The sequence below is a fragment of the Plecotus auritus genome (genome assembly GCF_963455305.1).
Source record: "Plecotus auritus genome assembly, chromosome: X".
NCBI classification, from domain to species: domain Eukaryota; kingdom Metazoa; phylum Chordata; class Mammalia; order Chiroptera; family Vespertilionidae; genus Plecotus; species Plecotus auritus.
In genome coordinates, this window is record NC_137784.1 from 80,846,082 (window position 1) to 80,864,868 (window position 18,787).

Below are 18,787 nucleotides of genomic sequence, written 5' to 3' on the forward strand. Positions count from 1 at the left end.
GCAGGGGCCCTGGCACGAGGTCTCCTGGCCTGGCGCTGGGGTAGGGAATGCAGTCTGAGGTCCCCCGTGAAGCCCCGCCAGGCATAGGCCATGGCCTGAGGTCCCCCATCAAGTCCTGCCAGATGAGGGGCATGGCCTGAGGTCCCTGTCAAGCTCCATGTTGTGGGAGGCTTGTTCTGAGGTCTCCCACTCTGGCACCAGGGCGGGGGGCACAGCCTGAGGTCTCTAGGCCTGGCGCTGGGGTGAGGGGCACGGCCTGATGTCCTCCATCAAGCCCCACCGGGCGAGGGGTGCAGCCTGAGGTTCCTGTCAAGCCCTGTGGGATGGGGGGCATGGCCTAAAGTCCCCTCTCAAGCCCTGAGGGGCGGAGGGTGGGGCCTGAGGTCTCTTGGCCCAGCACCAGAGCAGGGGGTGCGGCCTGAGGTCTCCAGGCTTGGTGCTGGGGTAGGGGGCACGGACTGAGGTCCCCTGTCAAGCCCCGCAGGGCAGGGGGCAGGGCCTGAGGTCCCTCGCCCCAGCCAGGCACCATGCAGTCTCAGGTCCCTGATGTTTGGTTGTGATGTTACGGCATCCTGGCTAATTTTCATGTTCCTCTATTATATAGATAGATGAGCTTGGCCAGGCTTCAGCAGAAGTAGTTGAAATTGCTGGTAGCATGATTATAGTTTCCCAGCCAACTCACTAAATGATACTGAGGAGACTTACCTATTTGTAGGAGCAATTGTTAGTCAATTCTTTTTTCTGGCCTTATTTCCCATTCCAGGTCATAATCTAACTACCTCTGCCTCCATCTATCAGTTTCCCCTTGCAGAAAACGGTAGGATCTCTCTATTGTGAAGAGAGAACTGGGGCTTTGACAATCATATCTCTAGCACAGAATACTGTGATTGGGGCATAGTAGATGCTTTATAAATTACTAATAACCTAAACAATTGAAGCAGGGGTTACTTTTGACTAATAAGTTGCTATTTCAGGGTCACCTTTGTAGTCATCTTAAATCCCTCAAATTTTAACTAACATGAGACAGCATGTGAATGTATTTGAAAGTTACTTCTCACTTTCTCTCTCCTTGCTGTCAATAAGAGAACATTGGCCAAATCATTGCTAACAAATGTCTTTAATAAACACACATAGTAGAGATTCAACTAAATTTATTGAGTGAATGTATTAGATACAAAGGCAGCTTACCAGACAATAGTGGAGCCATTTTGCAGATTTTTCTCCAGAAAAAAAAATAAAAAAACTAATGTATAACTTAGAATTAACTCAATTTAGATGATGACATTGACAAAGTGGGGAAGGTGTGCCCACAAAAGGGAAAGGTTGACATCCTGAACAAATAATTTTCTTTTAAATGTGAACATAACTCAGCACCAAGTGCGGGAGATTCCTATCAGTTTCCATGATGAAAGCCAAATATTCTAATGAGGGTAATCATACAGGTAGTTTTCTGCTTAATTACTTTGAAGCTTAAAATGCAAGAGTAGGATTAAGTCCACTTTATCTCCAAGTGGAATCCTGACAACCAAGAGCAAATATGGTTGTAAATAATTGGTAGGTGATAATCAATAGTTGCCTGCTTTACCGATATGCAAATGTGCATGCTATGGCTATGATTCATGCCAGTCTATTGATTGACCAAAAACTGAGGTGCTAAAAGTGTTCTTCATGTAGGAAGAGCTTGGTTTCTGCTTCTTCAATGAGTAAAGGAGAAGAATTTGGTTTAATATCAGCTACAATGTTGATGGTTTACCTCCATCAGCAGCATACAAGCTAGGCTCTATTGCCACAAATAAAAATGCATAGTTGGTCTTTGAGGATTTCATGTTTTCATCTTTGATCTTTGTGTTAAAGGATCAAGGAGCTGGCTTTGTTTATCTTCATTATACAGTGTATGGCAAAAGTATGTAAAAGTTTATTCTTATATTATTATTTATTAACTAGAGGCCCAGCACATGAAATCATGCGAGTAGGGTCCCTAGGCCTAGCCTGTGATCAGGGCCATATCTGATGCCCCACGATACTCCGTGACACCCTGCGATGCCCGCCACCCTGTGCCGCCATGCGATGCTCGCCACCCCACAAAGCTCCGTGATGCTTGCCTCTATTGCCCAGCAAGGCTTCACAAAGCTCCCTGCTCTGCAAAGCTCCCCGCCCCGTGACACTCCACAATGCTCCCTGCTGCCACTCCATGATGCTCCCCAACAATCTGTGACACTCACCTTTATCACCCCGTGAGGCTCCACGATGCTCCCAGCCGCAGGCCCATGATACTCCCCGACTATCCACGACACTCACCTCTACCACCCCATGAGGCTCCATGAAGCTCCCCACCCTGTGACTCTCCACAATGCTCCATGATGCTCTCCGCAGCTGCCCTGCGACACTCTGTGATGCCCGCTGTCCTGCGACACTCCTTTATGTTCCCTGCCCCGCAACACTCCATGATGCTTGCCACCACTCGTTGCCCACCACTCACCGCTGCTCAACATTCCCCAGTTCTGCCCCATGGCCAACCCTCCCATGGTTTGCCATGGTTCCCCGTTCCACATGCTGCAATTGGAGCCTGCAAGGCGGGGAGGGAGGGACCGAGAGGTGGTCAATGCACCTCATGGCAACTGGTCAAGCAGTCGTTCTGGTCATTATACTTATGGTCCTGGCCTTTTTTTTTAAAAAAATAAATCTTTATTGTTCAGATTATTACAGGTGTTCCTCTTTTTTTGCCCCTAGCTCCCCTCCACCTGATTCCCCACCCCACCCCATGCCCTTAACCCCCCCACCACTGTCTTCATCCATAGGTGTAAGCTTTTTGTCCAGTCTCTTCCCGCACCCCTCACACCCCCTGCCCCCTGAGAATTGTCAGTCCACTCCCTTTCTATGTCCCTGATTCTATTATATTCACCAGTCCATTCTGTTCTTCAGATTTTTTATTCACTTGATTTTTAGATTCACTTGTTGGTAGGTATGTATTTGATGTCATTTTGTTGTTCATAATTTTTATCTTTACCTTTTTCTTCTTCTTCCTCTTCTTAAAGAACACCCTTCAACATTTCATGTAATCCTGGTTTGGTGGTGATGAACTCCTTTAGCTTTTTCTTGTCTGTGAAGCTCTTTATCTGACCTTCAACTCTGAATGATAGCTTTGCTGGGTAGAGTAATCTTGGTTGTAGGTTCTTGCTGTTCATCACTTTGAATATTTCTTGCCACTCCCTTCTGGCCTGCATAGTTTCTGCTGAGAAATCAGCTGACAGTCGTATGGGTGCTCCCTTGTAGGTAACTAACCGTTTTTCTCTTGCTGCTTTCAAGATTCTCTCTTTGTCTTTTGCCCTTGGCATTTTAATTATGATGTGTCTTGGTGTGGTCCTCTTTGGATTCCTCTTGTATGGGGTTCTGTGTGCTTCCTGAACTTGTAAGTCTATTTCTTTCACCAGGTAGGGAAAGTTTTCTGTCATTATTTCTTCTAATAGGTTTTCAATATTTTGCTCTTTCTCTTCTTCTGGCACCCCAAAAATTCAGATGTTGGTACGCTTAAAGTTGTCCCAGAGGCTCCTTACACTATCTTCATATTTTTGGATTTTTTCTTTTTGTTTTTCTGGTTGGGTGTTTTTTGTTTCCTCATATTTCAGATCTTTGATTTGATTCTTGGGGTAAGTTGATCTACAGTTGATTTTCTGTATATTCTTTATTTCAGACAGTGTATGCTTAATTTCTGACTGGTCCTTTTTCATTTTTTGGCATTCTCATTTAGGTCCTTGAAGGTCTCACTAAGCTCCTCGGAGGTCTCATCAAGTTTCTCGGTGATTTTTAGAAGATTCTTGAGTAACCTTATAAATGTGGTTCTGAACTCTATGTCGTCCATTAGTTTGCTTTCTTCCATTTCTCTCATTCGTGACATGTTTCTTTGTCTCCGCATTTTGCTGCTTCCTTGTGTTGATGGAGTGGCTTTGTGTGGTAGGTGACCTATAGGGGCCAGTAGCTCAGCCTCCCCAATCACTTGAGGTGGACGCCTTTGGTACACCCCTTTGTGGGCTGAGTGCAAAGTCTTGGTATAGTTAAGCCTTGATTGCTGTTGGTACACTGGGAGGAATTGACCTCCAGGCCAATTGGCTGTGAGGACCCGCTGTGTCTATAATGGAAGAACTGCTGCGCTGGAGACACACTTATGGTGCAGGACTTGTTTCAGTGGGGCTTTGGTGCTCACTGAGTCTGCCTCTTGAATGTATCACTTATGGATGTGAGGAGTTGAAATCTGGTGTCTCACACTGACCACTAGGTACACTGGCTTCTGGATCTCCAATGGGGTGCAGGTCAGCTACTGTCTGAGGCCACCCAGCAGGAGCTGCAGCAAGAACTACAGTTTTCTCCTCTTTGCTTGGGGTTTGGAGGTTTTGGAGCTGTCTGACCAGGGCTGCAAGTTTGCTAGGTTAAGCTGCTCTAGGGCATGTCATTCATATGCTAAAGCCGCTGCTTGGAGCTTGGGTGGGTTTGTAGATTGTGCAGGGCGGGGTCTCATGGCGTGACTAGGCTAGGGCGTGGCAAACAGAGATGGCTGCCAGTAAGCCGGCTCTGTGGCTCTGTGTCTCCCACCGTGTCCCCGCGTCCCGTGCCCCAGCACAATAAACAATTGTTCCTGCGCGCAGCCCTGCAAGCAAGCCTCCCTCACTTTCTGACCCCATGGCAGACAGTCCAGCTTCTCCCCGTAGGAGTTTGGGTCCCCCGCATCTCCCAGAAACGAGTTCGGAGTAATCGGGAGCTTATCTCCCTTCGGGTTGAAAACAGCAGTGTTCCCAGTCACCCATGGCCAGCCCGATTCGCGCATCTCGTACCTCAGCTTTTCTGAGCTTGTGCACCCCTCAATGCTGTTTGCTCTTTCCTTCTAGTTGTAGAACTTCTACTCAGCCAACTTTCCCGTGGTTCTGGGTGATAGACGTTTTGTCTTTTAGTTGTAGTTTTGAAATTGTCGTGCGAGGCAGCAGTTTAGGTGTTTACCTATGCCGCCATCTTGGATCTCCTCGGTCCTGGCCTTTTATTATATAGGATTATTGTATTATTTTCAATATGATCAACTGTAAACCTACTTTTGCCCCATTCTGTATACTTACCAAGCCCATTGCACACTAAATGCTGAGAGACCTTCCATTTATTTAATGGAAAGTAATGAACAATGTTCTTCTTCAACAAAAGTTTGGAGCCACCTGGTCTGAATAGCTACTACATAGATGTGAATTTTCACCATCAGTCAGTCACCTGTAACCTAGTTCCCTTGAGTTAAAGGGGAAGCAAACCTGTTGGGTTTCTGAAACCTACAGGCCATATGTACTGAAACTGTGAGTAAAGAAATAATTTTGAAATTATTTAGAGGATCGCATATTTTATGCTATACAGTTTTCTGGAAACAAAACTAGGAAGATTAAACTGGCAGTTCAATATAGTAATTGCATTTGATTGAAAAAATAATACAACCAAAACTTGATGGGTAATGAAATGTCTAGCTCCTGAAAAATATCAAGTCCAATTTAAATTCTTAGAATGGTCAACTAGAAAAACAAGAGTTTGAGGGTTCAAATGACACACACATGGAGACAATACAGTTTGATTTCTATTTTGACATGTAATAGAATTTCTCTAATGGAATTTGATAAAAACTGGTTGTTACAAAAATGTCTCCTGTGAGGTTTAACAGCTGATACCATACTTACATGATTATTTATATTATGTCTATCAGACTCACATAAATATTTCTTACTAGTAGCCCATCATGTGATATCATGCGCCACTTCCGCAGGAGCCGGCAGGAACTTCAGCGTGCCACCAGGAGTCATGCTGCTTACACGGGAGCCATGCTGCTTCTATGGGAGCTGTGCAGCTTCTGCAGGAGGCAGAAACGAGCATGGGTGCCAGGAGGGAGTCTCACTGCTTCCGTGGGAGGCGGGCCTGCCATCTCCTCTCCAGGCCTGCACTCAGCCACGGAGGCTGCAGGCCAGCTCCCCTGTTCCCCAGAGACCCTCTGTGGCCGGGGTGTCACCATGGCGATGAAGTAAGCATCCCACCCTGGCCGCTTCACACCCGCTGCCCAGAGGCCCTCCATCACTGCAGCAATGAAGCAAGCATTACACCAGGCTGCTCACACTGCCCGCTCTCAGCAGCAGCCCCCCCAGGACTGGGGGACTCCAGCGAGACTGAGGGGACTGGGAACCACCATCTTGTGGCTATGGGCACCACCATCTTTGTGATGGAGTGATGGTTAATTTGCATATTACCCTTTTATTAGATTGGATTGGCATCTTGTTTTAAAAAGCACTAGTTTATCACTCTATTTAGGCATCCCTTTTTGCTACCTGCTAGGATAAGAATTGGGCTGGTATGGAGGAGCCAGGAAGTCAGGACTAAAGTGATTTTGAGAAAAATCAAAGACATGGAATATGGTCTCAAGAGAGTAACCTACTGTCAGTCTTATAGAAGAGCTAGAACTGATGAGTATGAAGGACATTGCAAAAAGTATAAAAGACTCTCAGTGTTCAAATACATAAGAAATCTCCCTTTTACAAAAAAAAATATGCTGGCTCTGGGGTTGTGTTGCCATTGTTTTTTAAAAAAAATTTACTGCACTGTTTTTTAATTTTAGTTTTAAAAGTTGCAGGGATTAAGACCTACTGAATAGAAGCTGTTATCTTAGGCAGAAATTGTATTAAATTTTGTAACTGATAGGGTACCTGGCTGTTGGAAGGTGATTATTTTTAAGTTTGTGTGTTTATGTCTCCTCCTATTCCCATTCATTGCTTCCCAAATCTTAAAGGAAGTTCACTAAGATAATTTTTAGATTAGTATTGGTTTTAGGCAGAGGGTGAAAAGGAGGTTGGAATTAGCTGGACACTGCAAATTATGGGTGGTGGAAGAGGCAAGGAATATAGTTTAAGGGAAGTGTTAAGACTTTAAATGTGAAGCAGGCTGAAATGCTTTGGCACAGGACCTTAAAGTTTGTTACTGTTTTAAAACACTGAGGCCAAAATTTCCCTTTCTTTATGGACTCTCAGAATTTGATCTCTTCTTTGATTCTTCGTAATACTTCAGTGAGGCAGTTTTCCTTGTTCTGGTCCCAGAACATGTGTTCATCAGTTTCCCTAGCAATCTTGCCTGCTTAACACATCCAACCCTTATTGCCTATTAAATTTTAACCACTTCATAGCGAATATTATACTTGAGTTTTTGAGAAACTTTCCTTAAAGAAAAACCTGCTATTACCAACTATGATACTGGCTAAACTCAAATGTGTCCTAGGAACAGCTGCTGACATTTTAACTAACAAATATAGTGGTTGTAAAGGACAGAGCAAGTGAATTTTGTCAGCTATATAAATGCCACAAACGCCTAAACTAACCATACCCATGGATATATATACTAGAGTCCCGATGCACAAAGATTCGTGCAAGAATGGGCCTTCCTTCCCCTGGCTGCCGGCACCGCCTTCACTCTGGCCAGAGCTGCCTTTCCGCCTTCCCACACTGCCCAGAGGCCTGGAGTGGCTGGGGTGGTGTGGAATGCCTGCGTCATTGCCATGGCAATGATACAAGCATCCTGCCCCCGGCCGCTCAGTGCCTGTGTATGCAAATTAATCCACCATATTTGTTGGGTTAATTTGCGATTAGCTGGTGGGTGTCGCGAAGGTACAGTCAATTTGCATCTTTCTCTTTTATTAGTGTAGATACTAGAGGCCTGGTGCATGAAAATTATGCACTGGAGGGGGGGTTCCTCAGCCCGGCCTGCCCCCTCTCACAGTCCAGGAGCCCTCAGGGGCAGGAGGCGACCTGGCAATCAGGGGAAGGCGACGCCCTATCACACCTCTGCTGCTGCCACTGCTAGCAGCACAAGCCTCGGCCAGCCTTAGTTATCTGAGCCTCGGGTGGCCTTGGGTGGCTGGGCAGCCAATATCTGAGGCTTGCCTGTACCTTGGGCATCAGCTGTGCAGCTGCCATCCAAGGCTTGCCTGTGCTTCAGGCTGGCCCTGGGTGGCTGGGGAGCTGAGGGGACTGGGGGACTTCAGAGGCAGGCCTGGGGGCAGGCCCGGCCTCGCTGCATGCCTGCTGCCCTGGCAGGGCTGAGGGGACTCAGCACCACTATCTTGTGGCTGTAGGTGCCGCCATCTTTGAGGGTGGGGCAGTCAATTAGCATATTCTCTCCTTATTGGCTGTGGGCGCCACCATCTTTGAGGGCGGGACAGTCAATTAGCATATTCCTTCTTTATTAGATAGGATATATAATTCACACACACACACACACACACACACACACACATATATATTTGATTGGTGTCTCAGGATTGTGAAACTCAATAAGGACCTACATGAATTTAATAAATACCAATGTGGCTTGTTAGAGGAGCCTGGAAACTTTCAAGTCTGTATACTCAAATGATCAATGTTTTGATGGGACAGCCTTTTTTTTATTACCATGTTTCTTCTACCCTAGAAAAGGTAGCCTTCCACCATCTGGCCTAGCAACCTTTCCAACTTGGTTTTCCTACATGCCACCCCTTCTATTTCAGACATTCCAACTACTTCTCCATAGCCTGCACTGTCCCCTGTGTTTCTCTGTCTGGGTTCTGTCCGCTCTGCAATGCCTCTGCTCCGCTAGAGCAGTGCTGACAGAGGCTCTAATGAGGGATCTCTAAGTGACCATGCATTGTTTACCCTTCCCCCTAACATACGTTTTTAATTGGATTTTATTAAATATGCTTTAATGAAAACCAAAATTAGGGCAGGGTAATAAAAGTATATTACAGTGAACTTTGCTTTAAAGCTAAGGCAGAGGAGGCAATAGTGTTCTAAATGATATGCCAAAAGTCTCACTTCCCAGAATTCTCTTTGAAGTGCTATCTGACTTAATGTGATCTCTTTAAATATGGAATTTATTTCAAACATATTCTATATCAGGAGTGGTTCAGGAGGCTGCTTCAAAAATTTTGCACTTGGGGTAGGTTGAAAGATTGGTTGGTGCTGATGAATTAAAAAGGTGTACCAGATTGGTTAGTTCAGGTTTCAACCTTCTATAGAAAGTTAGAAATTGCTTTACAAAGTCACCAGTGTCAAGACCAATGGTCTTAACCAGGGGTGTCTATAAAACTTTAAAACACAGACACACATATATAAATACACTAATACATGTGTACAAATATACAGAGACCATTTCTACCCACATTTTCTCACCACTAGAGGCTCATATGCAGTAAATCTGGAGTAGGGCCTGATCATCTGCATTATAAAATGCTTTGTAGGACATTCTAATGTAAAGCCAATATTGAAAATCCCCTACCCCAGATGTTTAAATTTGGTCTGGAGTTTGATGCCATGTAGATGCTTTATTGGGTAACAGATTTATTTAACAAATACAACTTGCAAAATACTGTTTCAAGCACTTTAAAATATTAACTCATTTAATATCCTCATATCATCCCTATGTGATAGGTACTATTATCACCATCCCCATTTTGCAGATCAAGGCAAAGAGAGGTACTTACCTTGTTCAAAATCATACCAATAATATTCTACCATAAGTAAAAAGACATAAAAATTATATCCCATATAATTGTATTATTAATTTTATTGTATGTCAAACTCCTATGAACATTGTAAAATAACAATCTCTCTATATAAAACCCTAATATGCAAATAGACCAAATGGCGGAACTACCGAACAACTGGTTGCTGTGACATGTGCTGACCACCAGGGGGTGCATGCAGAACATGGTGGGTGTTGGCTGCAGTGGGATGGTGGAGCAGGTGAGCAGGGGGAGGGGAGTGCTAGACCAAGGCAGGGTGCCAGTCACTGTCATTGGGGCAAGCCTCTGGTGGTTACTGAAAATTCTTTGCTCCCATGCTCCACGGTCCTGCCCATTGCTCGCACCTGCTGCCGGCACTGGGCCTGCTCGCGCCAGCTGCCCGGCGCCAGTCCCGTTTGCCCCTCATGGCTTCTCCACCTCTCCCTGCTCCTGAGGGCTGATTGGGCCAGCAGCCACCTCTTGCACTTGCTGTTGGTGACAGCCCTGCTCACACCCGCTGCCAGCACCAGAGCTGCTGCTCACACCCATTGCAAGCACAGGCCTGCTCACACCCGCTGCAGGCACCCAGCGCTGGTCCAGATTGCTCAGCACTGTCAACAGGTGCGAGCGGTGGCTTCCAGCCCTAATCAACCCTCAGGTCTTTTCCACCTCCCCCTGCTCCTGAGGGGCGATTAGAGTAGCAGCCACCACTCGCACCCACTGCTGGTGCTGGCCCCAATTGCTCTGTGCCATCTGCGGGTGTGAGCGGGACTGGTGCTGTCAACATATGGGAGTGGCAGTGGCGGGAGCAGGGCTGATGGCAGACAGGGGACTGGGGGCCAAGGCGGGAGAGGTGGGGCAGGGGCGCAGAGGATGGGCTGAGACCCACTGCTGTGCCCACTGCAGCCTCTAGGCCCACAGTTCCTTTCAAGTGCACAAATTTGTTCACTAGGCCCCTAGTATATGATAAAAACTTAAGATATTAACCAGAATGAAAAACATCTGGTTCTGTTTTATGAATATTAAAAAGCACATGAAACAACTTTACTCTTTAAATCTTCTAAAGCAAGATGATTAGCTGAAGAACAGGCTCACTAGTGAAATGTTATTCCTGGGGAAGGGAAGGGAAAAACAAGATTCCATATATGAGTGCGATCATGTGATACTTGTCTTTCTCTGACTGACTTATTTCACTTAGCATAATACTCAGGACATTCTAAGATATCAGACAAGTTTGCATGGATACCCCCTGCTCTTTGGCCCCTTGCCTGCGTGAGAAAGTGCTCACTATAGCTTCTTTTGCTGGGCATGATTTTTACTTTTCTTAATGTGCTTGTTGCCTGATATTTCAACACTTGCTCCAAATTTGGCTTGGGAATCTCTTAGACTGGGCAAGACTAGGCTGAAGGGGCTGCTTTAACCCTTGGAGAATTATATCTCACAAAGGCTCCTTATTAACTCAGCAGAAAGAAAAAATATACCCCTCTGCCCCTGGCCACAGCAGAGCCTTTTTGTAATTAATACTTTATTTGGCAGCAAATGTTTTCTGTGTGCTTGATACTAAGGAAGACAGCCAAGTAGAGTGAGGAAACAGCCAAGTGAATATCCTTAGGTTTTCTAGTTTGCTTAAGGAAACCTTCCTTATTCTAAGATCTGAAAGTAATTTTTTCTTAAAGTTTGCTTACTTAAAAAAATGGTATTGTTTTTTTTTCTTAGATTTTAAAAATAATTAATTTATTCCCTGGCCAAGCAATCTAAAAGTGTACAGAACAAAAAAATGAACATCCTTCTTAAACTCCTGTCCCATCCTAAATATCTGATTTGCATCTTTCCAGTTCCTTTTCTATTGATTTACCTACACATGTATATATCAACCTAAGTAATTTTTATTTGTGTCCAATGAAACTTTCCGTGATGTGGAAAGTCTTCTAAATCTGAGCTTCCCAATATGGTAGCTATTAGCTAGCTACATGTTGGTGTTGAATACTTGAAATGTAACTAGTTTGACTAAGAGCCTGTTTTTAATTTTAATTAGTTTAAATTTTAATTTTAATAGCTGCCTGTAGCCATTGGCTATCACACTGGGCAGTGCAAATCCAACTAGGCCACTCAGACAAGAAAACAGCAACCTATGAGTATTGGTGTAACTATGTTTTCCTGAAAATGCATCATCTCACTTAATCTTCACAATCCCACGAGATAGGTTCTTTCAGTAAGAGATAAAATAACTGAGGCATGGAAAGATTAGGTACCTTGTCCAAGAGAAAAATCCTTAGAATGTGGAATCAAACCCAGTCTAGTTCCAGAAAGTACCTCCCTGAGTTTAAGAATGTGGGGAACCATGGAGGGAACTGGAAATAGCATGAGCTTTGACATAGACAAAACTAGGTTTGAATCTTGATCCTGCCACTTACTACTGGACTCCTTACTGTGTGACATTAAGTCACTTAGTCTCTTTGATTCTTGGTTATAAAATCTATAAAATGGAGCTTATAATACCTTCCTTCTCACCTTCAATGAGACATCCGCTTTAAAACAGTGTATCTTCTTCCCCTACTTCCAACATCCTTATCAACAATATTTACCTTTGGGTGATGATCTACCTATTGTTGGGGTTTTGTCGTGCATGGGTCATGGCATATTAAAATGAAATGAGTTTAAATCAGATGAAAATTAAGTACTCACTGGTCCTTCAGTGCCAGACCTTATTAGCACAGAACTCTATCCAGCTGTGTTAATTGAGAATTTAACTCAATTTAACTCAAGGGAGGCAAGGGAGTATCCTAGTCTACTGCACCAAGTATAAGGCTAAAGGCAGGGAGGGAGCAGTTGGATTTGTATTGTAGTCAGACTGTAGGTCAAGTCCCAGTTCTAATGTTTATGACTGTGTAACCTTAAGGTCACCTACCCACTTTTTATATAATTATTCTTATCTATAAAATAAGGGTAATAATAGTGCATACCTCACTGTATTGAGATGATTCAGGGAAAAGTGCATGGTAGGGCCTGAGGCAAGGTGTTCAGCAACAACTGCTGATGCCACTGCTACTGCTATTTTCACTTCTATTAACAGCAGCAACTTCAGTAGCTCAGTCATCACTACCACCAGTCAGGGACTGCAGATGCTAGTAACTTAGGTTCTGATCCCAACTCTGCAACACCCTTGGAGACAAAGGGCAGTTATTCAAACCCTGTGTGCTTCAGTTGTTTACTTTGTCCAACCAGGATAATGACAACTCTTCCTACAGAGTTGCTGTGATAATTAGAAACATCTACCAAATCTCTCACATACCTATGACATATAGATCCATCCACTTGAAAATGATTTTTTAGTCAGTAACTACAAAAGAGACAGTTTCTTTGATGTACTGGGAGTTTTCTGACATAAGTCTAGATTTCATGAGATATCGAATTTCTTCACTGGGCCCTGTCTCTCACTTAATCTCACTCCAAATTGCATAGTGTGATGTAACATTTGAGGAAACAAAATATTTAGAGCCTACTTCCTTGAGATTGAGTTTTGGGGAGACATTTCTATTCTTTTTAAATATTTTTATTGATTTCAGAGAGGAAGGGAGAGGGATGAGAGAGAATCATTGATTGGCTGTGTGCCCCCACACTGGGGATGGAGCCTGCAACCTGGACATGTGCCCTGACAGGGAATCAAACTGTGACCTCCTGATTCATAGGTGGACGCTCAACCACGGAACCACACAAGCTGGGCTGCTTTCTATTCTAGATTCTCCCCTCATTTTCTTAACTCTAAGGGAAACATAAACACTTCTGCTATGTGGTTTATGAATCTTGCCATGGTTTGATTGGAGTAATCTATTTTTGTAACACATTTAAAATGCAAGCTTGTGGCATACTTCATTGCATGATTCATTAAGATCTACTGGAAATGTCAGTCTCTTTAAAAGGAGTTGTTACACATTAACATAAGAATGTTTATGAAGCTTTTCCTGAAAAAGATACTATGTAATCTAAATGATCAATAATTAGCCACTATTAATTCAGACTAATAGTGGGAGAAGCTAATCTAAACAGTAAAATGTGTGAAAAGGAGTGCTGGGTAATTGATGAGTAAGAATCATGCTGAGCTTGCTTTAATGAATGATAAGATTCATTTGTAATTGTAATTACTGTAATAATGGGATGGAATTAAAGTATTTGAGAGCATAGTTTTGTCTGTTAAGTAGTTTGAATATTCCTCCAGTGTTTCTGTTTATACGGTTAATTTGCTTAGCAGAGCCTTTTTATTTTATTTTTATTTTTTTTTATTTTTTTTGTGGTTAAATTTTTTATTTATTTTATTTTTTTTAAATAAATCTTTATTGTTCAGATTATTACAGGTGTTCCTCTTTTTTTCCCCCATAGCTTCCCTCCACCTGATTCCCCACCCTACCCCATGCCCTTACCCCCCGCCACTGTCTTCATCCATAGGTGTAAGCTTTTTGTCCAATCTCTTCCCACACCCCTCACACCCCCTCCCCCCTGAGAATTGTCAGTCCACTCCCTTTCTATGTCCCTGATTCTATTATATTCACCAGTCCATTCTGTTCTTCAGATTTTTTATTCACTTGATTTTTAGATTCACTTGTTGGTAGGTATGTATTTGATGTCATTTTGTTGTTCATAATTTTTATCTTTACCTTTTTCTTCTTCTTCCTCTTCTTAAAGAACACCCTTCAGCATTTCATGTAATCCTGGTTTGGTGGTGATGAACTCCTTTAGCTTTTTCTTGTCTGTGAAGCTCTTTATCTGACCTTCAACTCTGAATGATAGCTTTGCTGGGTAGAGTAATCTTGGTTGTAGGTTCTTGCTGTTCATCACTTTGAATATTTCTTGCCACTCCCTTCTGGCCTGCATAGTTTCTGCTGAGAAATCAGCTGACAGTCGTATGGGTGCTCCCTTGTAGGTAACTAACCATTTTTCTCTTGCTGCTTTCAAGATTCTCTCTTTGTCTTTTGCCCTTGGCATTTTAATTATGATGTGTCTTGGTGTGGTCCTCTTTGGATTCCTCTTGTATGGGGTTCTGTGTGCTTCCTGAACTTGTAAGTCTATTTCTTTCACCAGGTAGGGAAAGTTTTCTGTCATTATTTCTTCTAATAGTTTTTCAATATTTTTCTCTCTCTCTTCTTCTGGCACCCCAAAAATTCGGATGTTGGTACGCTTAAAGTTGTCCCAGAGGCTCCTTACACTATCTTCATATTTTTGGATTGTTTCTTTTTGTTTTTCTGGTTGGGTGATTTTTGTTTCCTCATATTTCAGATCTTTGGTTTGATTCTTGGGGTAAGTTGATCTACAGTTGAGTTTCTGTATATTCTTTATTTCAGACAGTGTATGCTTAATTTCTGACTGGTCCTTTTCCATTTTTTTGGTATTCTCATTAAGATCCTTAAAGGTCTCACTAAGATCCTCAGCAGTTTTTAGAAGATTTTTGAGTAACCTTATAAATGTGGTTCTGAACTCTATGTCGTCCAGTAGTTTGCTTTCTTACATTTCTCTCATTCGTGACATGTTTCTTGGTCTCTGCATTTTGCTGCTTCCTTGTGTTGATGGAGTGGCTTTGTGTGATAGGTGACCTATAGGGGCCAGTAGCTCAGCCTCCCCAATCACTTGAGGTGGACGCCTTTGGTACACCCCTTTGTGGGCTGAGTGCAAAGTCTTGGTGTAGTTAAGCCTTGATTGCTGTTGGTACACTGGGAGGAATTGACCTCCAGGCCAATTGGCTGTGAGGACCCGCTGTGTCTATAATGGAAGAACTGCTGCGCTGGAGACACACTTATGGTGCAGGACTTGTTTCAGTGGGGCTTTGGTGCTCACTGAGTCTGCCTCTTGAATGTGTCACTTATGGATGTGAGGAGTTGAAATCTGGTGTCTCACTCTGACCAATAGGTACACTGGCTTCTGGATCTCCGATGGAGTGCAGGTCAGCTACTGTCTGAGGCCACCCAGTAGGCGCTACAGCAAGAACTACAGTTTTTCTCCTCTTTGCTTGGGGTTTGGAGGTTTTGGAGCTGTCTGACCAGGGCTGCAAGTTTGCTATGTTAAGCTGCGATAGGGCAGGCCATTCATATGCTAAAGCCGCTGCTTGGAGCTTGGGTGGGTTTGTAGATTGTGTAGGGCGGGGTCTCAGGGAGTGACTAGGCTAGGGTGTGGCAAACAGCGATGGCTGCCAGTAAGCCGGCTCTTTGTCTCCAACAGCGTCCCACGCCCCAGCGCCCCAGCACAGTAAACAATTATTCTTGCGCGCAGCTCTGCAAGCAAGCCACCCTCACTTTCCTACCCAATGACAGACAGTCCAGCTTCTCCCTGTAGGAGTTTGGGTCCCCCACATCTCCCCAGAAACTGGAGTTCAGAGTAATTGGGAGCTTGTTTCCCTTCAGGTTGAAAAAAGCAGCGCTCCCGCCCTAACTGGTTTGGCTCAGTGGATAGAGCGTTGGCCTGCGGACTGAAAGGTCCCAGGTTCGATTCCGGTCAAGGGCATATACCTTGGTTGTGGGCACATCCCCAGTAGGGGGCATGCAGGAGGCAGCTGATCGATGTTTCTCTCTCATCGATGTTTCTAACTCTCTATCCCTCCTTCTTCCTCTCTGTGAAAAATCAATAAAATATATTTAAAAAAAAAGAAAAAGAAAAAAGCAGCGCTCTCAGTCGCCCGCCGCCAGCCCGATATGCGCGCCTCCTTGCCTCCGTACCTCAGCTTTTCAGCGCTTGTGCACGTCTCACTGCTCTTTTCTCTTTCCTTCTAGTTGTAGAACTTCCACTCAGCCAGCTTTCCCGTGGTTCTGGGTGATAGACGTTTTGTCTTTTAGTTGTAGTTTGAAATTGCTGTGTGAGGCAGCAGTTTAGGTGTTTACCTACGCCGCCATCTTGGATCCTCCTCTTATAGAATTTTTGTCCTTTGCTGACTCCTCTGCATTCTGCTTTAAATCATTATTTTATATTTTCTCATTTTCTTTTCTATTCTCTCTTTCTTTGATAAAGCACAGCTTACAAGTCTTTCATTTTTATTTTCTAAGCATGATTTTCATACCTAGGTCTGCCTACTTTTCTTGATCAGTCTCTCCCTTCTGTCCTCACTCATCTCCTTGGCTGGGTTTCCCACTTTACATACTACTAGTCATAACCTACCAGGAAAAACATCTTTCAGTTAAAAATGTTTTTGTCTTGCTGCAGAGTCGCATAAATTTGGTCATCTACATAAAAGAAATATATTTCAAATACTTAACAGGGTGTCTTCAAGGACACAATTTGAAATGACTCCTAGGAAAATATCTGATCTTGTAATTCCCAATATTTAGATACATTTTTATCTGTGGGCCTTCTTTACGCTGTCCACACTTAGTTTGAAAAGAGTGTACTATGTAAAGCATCAGACTGAATATAAGAAAATCATAAGCAATATGTGTGATAATTAAGGTACCACAATGAATTACTTTTCCTTTCCCTTGTGATTTGGATCAGAGTCGTGTTTGATTTGGGAAGTTGTCTGTTTTCAATTATGGTTTGTTCTTTGTTCTTTTGATGTGACTGGAATGGAAGACTGGCAAAAAAATCATGTTATGGCAGAAAACTATGAGGTAAGTTTAACGCGGTGAAGGTGTGTGGTTTGGAAAAAGTTCTTTCCAAAACAGGGTTGATACCACAGGGCAAGGTAATGTGGGAGAAAGGTTTCCTTTCACATCTGTAGATGATACTGTGGTGAAGCCAACTTTGTGCTCTGTTCATTGTTTCAGGTTTTGCATATTTATTCAGCAAATATTTAGTGAGCAAATACTCTATGTAAGGCACTGTACAATGCACTAGGGGTGCAGCCATGTCAAGAATGTTGTGGCCCCTGAGAGAACTATGCCTTGTATAGCTGGATTTTTCCCACAACCCTAAGATTACTATTTAAACTATAGTCATGAAACATCCTGAAAGCTCTCTACAGCCTGCTGTACATCATAAAGTCTAAAGACAGAATAAAGAATGAATAAAGGATTACTTCTCAGGGATACAGATAAAGGTCTGGGTGACTCCAGTTTTCAGTCTAGAGTGCCAGAAAGCATGTCCCAACCAAAGAAAGCCTTCAGTTCTGTAATGCAGCTTGTCACCCACCCCAATCTCACCTCCACAAATGCTTGTTTTACTTGGTGAGAACTAGTCCTTATTGAGCATGGACTGAAGAGAAGACAGTAATAAGGATCAAGAATGTAAACTGTAATTGAAAAATGTGAAAATGTAACAAATAAATTATTGATTTAAACATTTGAAAAAATATGCTGTTTTTTTAGTTAATGAATGCTGGGAGGAATGGGGGTGTGGTGACAGACCCAATTCTTTGGCAGAGAAGTATTTTTTAATAGAAAGAACTTCTGGATTGCCTGATGTTAAAAATATATGAAAGATTGAATGAAGAAGGCTGGGGAATTTCAACAAATGAATAGGTTCCTATTTATTCTGGAGGATATAGGTATCATCAACTGGAAGGCAGCGGGCCTAGAGCAGATCTCTTCAGATACAATTCTCTGAAGTTTGAGTTGCTAAGGCACTAGCACTCCCAGAATGACCGAATGTAAACTCAACTTTCCTTAAATGTGCATTTAAAGATCACTTGCTGGTGCCAATTTATTTTTATCTCTGTGTGCCTTCTTATGTATATGTCACATACACAGGGACATTGCTTTTATCTGATGCAATGGTCCCAGCCTAGATGTGCTCACAGTTTTCCTTACTCAATTTAGTGTAATTATCTCAATTTAATGTAATTATACTCAATCTAGGAACTGCCCCTTTCCCTCCCCATGGGCATGTGAATAATTGGCTTTGCAGTAAAAATGCCTTCAACACAGAACTAAGCTCCAGTGGGCTCTCCAAAGGTTAGGTTTTAAATCTAGATTGAGTTTACTTGGCCCTACTTCATTAAACTTGGAAAAGCCTAAAGTAAGTTCAAGAGTTTACCTAGCCAGACAGATACCAAATGTTAGTTGACTAGTTTATCTTTATACCCAAGGATGTTGCATTTTTTTAAAAAAATATGTTTTTTATTGATTTCAGAGAGAGGAAGGGAGAGGGAGAGAGGTAGAAGCATCAATGATGAGAGAGAATCATTGATTGGCTGCCTCCTGCATGCCCCTACTGGGGATCGAACCCACAACCCAGGCCTGTGCCCTGACAGGAACCTCTTGGTTCATGGCTCCATGCTCAACCACTGAGCAACACAGTGCTCAACAAATATTTTTAATTGATGAATGAATGCCCTTT